Source organism: Notolabrus celidotus, chromosome 10 (genome assembly GCF_009762535.1).
Source record: "Notolabrus celidotus isolate fNotCel1 chromosome 10, fNotCel1.pri, whole genome shotgun sequence".
Taxonomy (NCBI): Eukaryota; Metazoa; Chordata; class Actinopteri; order Labriformes; family Labridae; genus Notolabrus; species Notolabrus celidotus.
This window is the reverse complement of record NC_048281.1, coordinates 6,240,843-6,246,875: the sequence shown is the minus strand read 5'-3', so window position 1 is coordinate 6,246,875 and position 6,033 is coordinate 6,240,843.

The following is a 6,033-nucleotide window of genomic DNA, read 5'->3' as shown; positions in this document are numbered from 1 at the left end:
TGACTGTTGAAAGTATAATGCCTGAATGTAAATATAGAATAGATTAAACCTTAATACAGAGAAATGTGAAGGCAAATTCTTAAGCAAAACCTATTTTAAAACTAAAAACCCTGGTTACTATTTAATGTATAACATTTCCTTTCAACAGGCAGAAAACAGCCATCTGCCTTGTCCGAGTTGGGGTTGGAAAGAGGGATATTGGAGAATAAGAGAGAGAGAGATGAGAGTGATGAAACGGATCGTAGCAGTAGCAGCCGTTTGCTGCTGGAGTCTGGAACGTCCACAGCAGCAGGACGTCTGCGGAAACAACTTACAGGAACCTAAAAGACAAGGGAGCTCAGGGACTGAAGGAAGGTCTATGGTTAGTAACTTTAATGGTGTCGTATCTTGACAGCCCGTGATGTGAAGATGCAGAAGGAACTTTGTGACACTGGCTTGCTTTTAGAGTAAAAGGTTTATTACACAAAACAACACCAGTATTGAACAAGCATTCCAGACTGCTTGGGAGGACGACTCGGCCAGATCGTCTCTCGCCCGCGAAGGCAGTTAGACACGTTCTTTATATGGGTTTAAGTGATGTCGACACACACACATTAACTTATCTCAACGTCTGGTTTACATTAGTATTGGACTCCAACTCTTTTCATATTAGGGTGTTGGCTGTCACCGTAATTTACAGAATAGGTGAGGGGCCTCTATCTGCACTTTCCTGGAGCTACTCTAAGCAGTAAAGACTGTACCTTATATGGCTTAGATTCTTGGAACCATTCTAAACAGTATAGACTTTCCTTGTATATTGTTTCATATCAGATACTTCAATGGGACAGGGAGAGTTAGAGTAAGGGATGGGGTGGGGGTCCAAGCCTGAGCCATCTCTAACCGTAAGCTTTATCAAAAAGGAAAGATTTAAGCCTAATCTTAAAAGTAGAGAGGGTGTCTGCCTGCAGGACCCTGACCTTACAGAACCCTAATTAGTCTTTAACAGCAATGACACTTACCTCAATAAAGTCCTAGAGCAGTAAAACAAACAACAGAAAAAACATTGTTTTAGGTTTGTATTAGGGGTTGGTTATCTGGTAACCCAACCTCTACATTTCTTTGTACATGCAGAGGTTTCCCCCTGCTGGTCGTTAGAAAGAATGCAGGACTAAAGCATCACATTTAAAAACTGTGCACTGAAAAGGCTGTTGATATGAGCCTGTATGATAATCATGCACATCCCTCCTTGTTGTGCTTCTGAGTCAGCTTGTTATTTGGCTGAAACTGTATTGTACTGCTTTGTTTCTCATTTACAGAGCCAGAGCTGAATATGACCACCGGCGTGTACGGTAACATTGCCCTAGCACCCTAGAGCTGACTCTCTCAGGTCTCTGGAGGTGGGCACCTGGACCCTGAGACTGAAGTACAATGCTCCTGACCTGTGCATTAAGGTCAGCCAGTAGGTTGAGCCACTCACAGCTAAATTAGCTTACTGGCACTGCTATTAATGTATTTTATATCTGTTTTCAGGGGAGTAACATTTTCATGGAACGACTGTAGAGTCGAGGCAGATATCTGTGTAATATGAGTCTGGTTCTGCTCAAGGTTTCTGCCTGTTAAAAGGAAGTTTTTCCTTGCAACTGTTATAGCTAAATACTGCGAGGTATAATGCTCATGGTGGATTAAGATGAGGTAAGACCGAGTCCTGTCAGCAAGAGGGGACTGGATCTTATCCCGTCTTGATGGTTTCATCTTGAGTGAAGAAAGACAAAAACTTTCCGTACCAGACTTTCATTAATTTACACAAATTACAAAGGTACTGTCACATGACTTTTCCCCCCTTAGATATTTGCTTGAGAGGCTCCTACTAACCAATATAGCTACAACAAAAGTGCTGGAATGACCAAAAAATCATGTCACTAATAAAGTGTCTGTTTAAACTACAGAAGATCTTTTTCTGCTGGTTTGAAAGCAGTCTCTAGTTTCTATATAGTAGAGCAGTTGGTTTTAACTGGGCCTATTTTTCACCCAAGCATTTTAGTTTGCCTTGCCCAAGTTTTGTTTTTGTTGTTTTTGGTCATTATTATTATTATTATTATTATTATTATTATTATTATTATTATTAGTAGTAGTAGTAGTAGTAGTAGTAGTAGTAGTAATAGTAGAAGTAGTGTCGTTTTCCCCTTTCCATTTTCATCCCATGTCATATTCAATCAATCAATCTTTATTTGTATAGCGCCAAATCACAACAAACGTTATCTCAAGACGCTTCTACAAACATATCAGGTCTAGACCGTACTCTATGTTAAAGTATGAACATAGACCCAACATCAAGACAGGATAAGACTCAGACTTACCCCACCTTAATCCACCATGAGCATTGCACCTCGCTGTATTTAGCTAGTTACAGCGGCAAGGAAAAACTTCCTTTAACAGGCAGAAACCTCGAGCAGGACCAGACTCATGTTAGACAGCCATCTGCCTCGACCGAGTCGGGATAGAGGAGATTAAGAGACAGAGGGAGTGGTGATATTCGTGGTTATTCTTTTGGGACAACAGTCAACTTTTTCCTCAAGGCTTTTCCCCATTAGATATCCCACCTACCCCCCAGACCCCCTACCTGACCCTGTGAAGCGACCTTGGGTTTCTTGAAAGGCTCTATATAAATATCAGTTATTATTATTATTATTATTATTATTATTATTATTATTATTATTATTATTATTATTATTAATTGTCCAATTGCATTTTCATACAGTTCATTCAGAATGTGCATCTGAATGTACAGCCAGCTGTACATACTTATCTATATCTACAGTAGCTGTATATTTACATACACTGTGGACTTTTTTTTACACTGGACTGTTATAAATGTGATATCATTTATAAAAGTTAAAAGAGATTATTAGCATCCAATCTAATTCAGTTTTGAAAAACATACATTTGATTAGCAGTGTACTTGAAGCAGTATGAAGCCCCACACTGGCTGGTAGGTAAATGGATACTCTTACTCCTTATGTGTGGACTCTGTTCAGGCTGTGATATTTACTTCAGTGACATTAGCCACTGTTGTAAAATGTTATAGGATCTATTTCATGTTCCCTTAGGGGCATTCTGTGCTCCAGTTAGTCAAGTAACCAAGCACTTACTCACTTTGCATCGATTGTTCCTTTGCCATCAAGGAAAGAATGCCAGCGGCTTGTTTTTCTTGAATTTGAGAGTGATATACTACCACATATTTTATCAACCTTCTTGGCTTATATTACATGGTGGGATGAGAGTACCGTCAGCTTTAAGATGGACCAATTATGACATTATAAAGCTCCAACACCTGAGGGTAGGCAATTTAGTGGAAATCGTTTTACAAAGTGAAAACATCAACAGCAAAAGACTTACTCAATAACTTTGAAGTATTCTGTATGTGCAGGATGCCAAAAAGGGTTATTTTAAAAGAAAAAAAATCTATTAGTATGACTACATATCCTCACTAACCAAACACAAAAAGGCAGATGGCGTACAATGCTGCTGAAATGCTGAACATAGAGCCTTCAAACAAAATGCACTTGAATTCAAACGACAAAATGTCACCTGTGATAGTCCGAGAGAAACAAAATCTTTGTATCAATCAATCTTTATTTATATAGCGCCAAATCACAACAAACTTTATCTCAAGACACTTTTACAAACAGAGTGACCACTCTATGTTAACCTACGTTACCTGTGCCTGTGTCCGATGCAGTTGATGGAAAATATTCAATATCATAGACCACACACTGGTTAACTTTCCAATTGTTTTTAATTAACTCCAACTGTGGTCAACCCATAGCCTGGGCAAGAAATCGCTTGTGCGCAATTACGCATGAGGCAAACCGGAGTGTTACATTAACTAGAAAAGCTCTTTGGTTGATCTCTTGTTCAAGGACCATCATCAGTTAAACTCTGCTGAGCTGCAGCTTCACACAGAGAAGGTCTCACTGGTGACTGTCAGATGCTGTAGCTTTGGTTCTGCTCCAGTTCGGTGTCTGGTTGGTGTTGAAAGCTGCTACTGGACTTCAGAGCCAGAGAGAAGGTGAGGAGAAGTTTGGAGGACGTGTCTCCTCTTCTCTCAAGTTTAAAACATGAGCTTTGAGTGCTGAAGCATTACCTCATGCTTTGTTGTGAAGACACCAGAGCCCTGGCAGGTGGTCACATGTCCATGTGTGGTCCAGCAGAGAAGGTCTCAGTGTTGATTGAGAAGAGAAGTATGGAGGATGTGTCTCCTCTTCTCCTCTGCAGAGTGATGGGATGAGCAGCAGGTAGACTTTGTGTTGTCAGGAGTGATGTGCCTTCTGTTGTTTGACAGTCTTCAGCAGAGTTCAGCCTGATGTGAGGTCATCCAGACCGTGCTGATGGAGGTCAAGTCAACGATGGAACAGACTAACTAACCCAAACCCAATGAATCATCACTTCAGCACTGGACTCATATTTTTCCATCGGAGTTTGCCGCTTGGGTGAAACCAAGCGGCAAACTCCGGTCTCAAACGATGAAGCCCATGCGGAAGTGTTATAAACTGCAATACATCGAGGATCCGCTTGAGGCTGGCTGCAGAAACACCGGAAACCACATAGATATGAATGGGAAAAAGACTATGTTTACAGCCTGGTTCAAAAAACGGCTTGGCCCTATGAAGCTAATCTCTCTATCGGCACACACTGTACGGGGGGTGAATTTTTTTCTAACATGACCGTTCAGAAGATATTAAGCTTACTAGTGTTGCCCAAATAAGGACATGACTGATGTGACTCCCTGTCGGGAACACATAGCTATTGGCTAGGAGGCTCACATTACGTCACACTCTGCCTGGTTGAGTTCAGCATTTCCAATATGGCTGCTGCCGTCGATTTGCTTCAAAACAGCTCTCAGGAACAGATGGGTGACGTCACGGACACTACGTCCATATTTTATACAGTCTATGGGTGAAACACAGGAAGACTCATTCCCCCTAAATGCACTACAGAACACCACAGGAAGTCATTCCTGCCTGTGGCCATCAGACTGTACAACTCCTCCCTCTGATCCCTGAACAACAACGTGTACTCTGTGCAATAACCATACAATACACTGTGCAATATCCCTGCCACTTCAACATCCTGTATATAATACCTTCATTCCAAGGGCTTTTGTACATTGCGAACTCTAACTATTCTGTGCTTCTGTATATAAATACTATTAATCCAATTTACATTATTTTATTTGTATTATATCTTATTTTATTACTTCTTTCTATTAATATTTTGACTTTTTTCATAAGTGTATAATAGTATTCTGTAACAATTGAGGATAAATAAAAAGCAATTTTCACTTTGCCATGGTGCCCTGGTTACCTATAGCGGTTTAAAGTACAAACTGTGACTTATAACAGTCTCAGTCCAGGTCCAGCTGTGGACCCACGTTCCATTTGTCCTTTGTTCCCAATATCTCTGCATGAATTAGCACTCTCTCTCTCTCTCACACACCCCCCCCCCCCCCCCCCCCCCCGAACACACTATCAAAACCTGATAAAAAAATCTCTCAGTCCTTTACAGCAGCTCAATTCCTGAAAAAGTATTTGTGTTATAATAGATCACTCAGTGATATAGAAAAACTCATGTATCAACAAAGTATTTAAATCAGTCTCTTAACTTTTAGCATTAGGAAAAAAAGGTAGGAGTATGATCATGTTTTTCCCCCCTGAGTGGGGTTCATGAAAGTATTATCTATGTGGCGTGTTTATTTAAGAAACTTAAAGCTACTTAATTTATATCCATTTATCAAATCATCATGTATCAATATGAGCCTCATAGATACAGTTAGGCTCTCTTTGAGGGATATTAAGATCAATTCAGATAAGAAATGTAAAAATGGTAAATAACAGTTATTTTCAGCCGTTAGCCTTCTCTGAGTCAACTTTAACTTTTGCTCACATTGCTGTTGCCCAGCAACCCCGCTTTGTCTGTATTTCTGCTTCTGATTCTGAAAACAGCTAAAAACTTTTATGACATCATAGTTGTTGACTGTTACACTGTTTTTTAGTG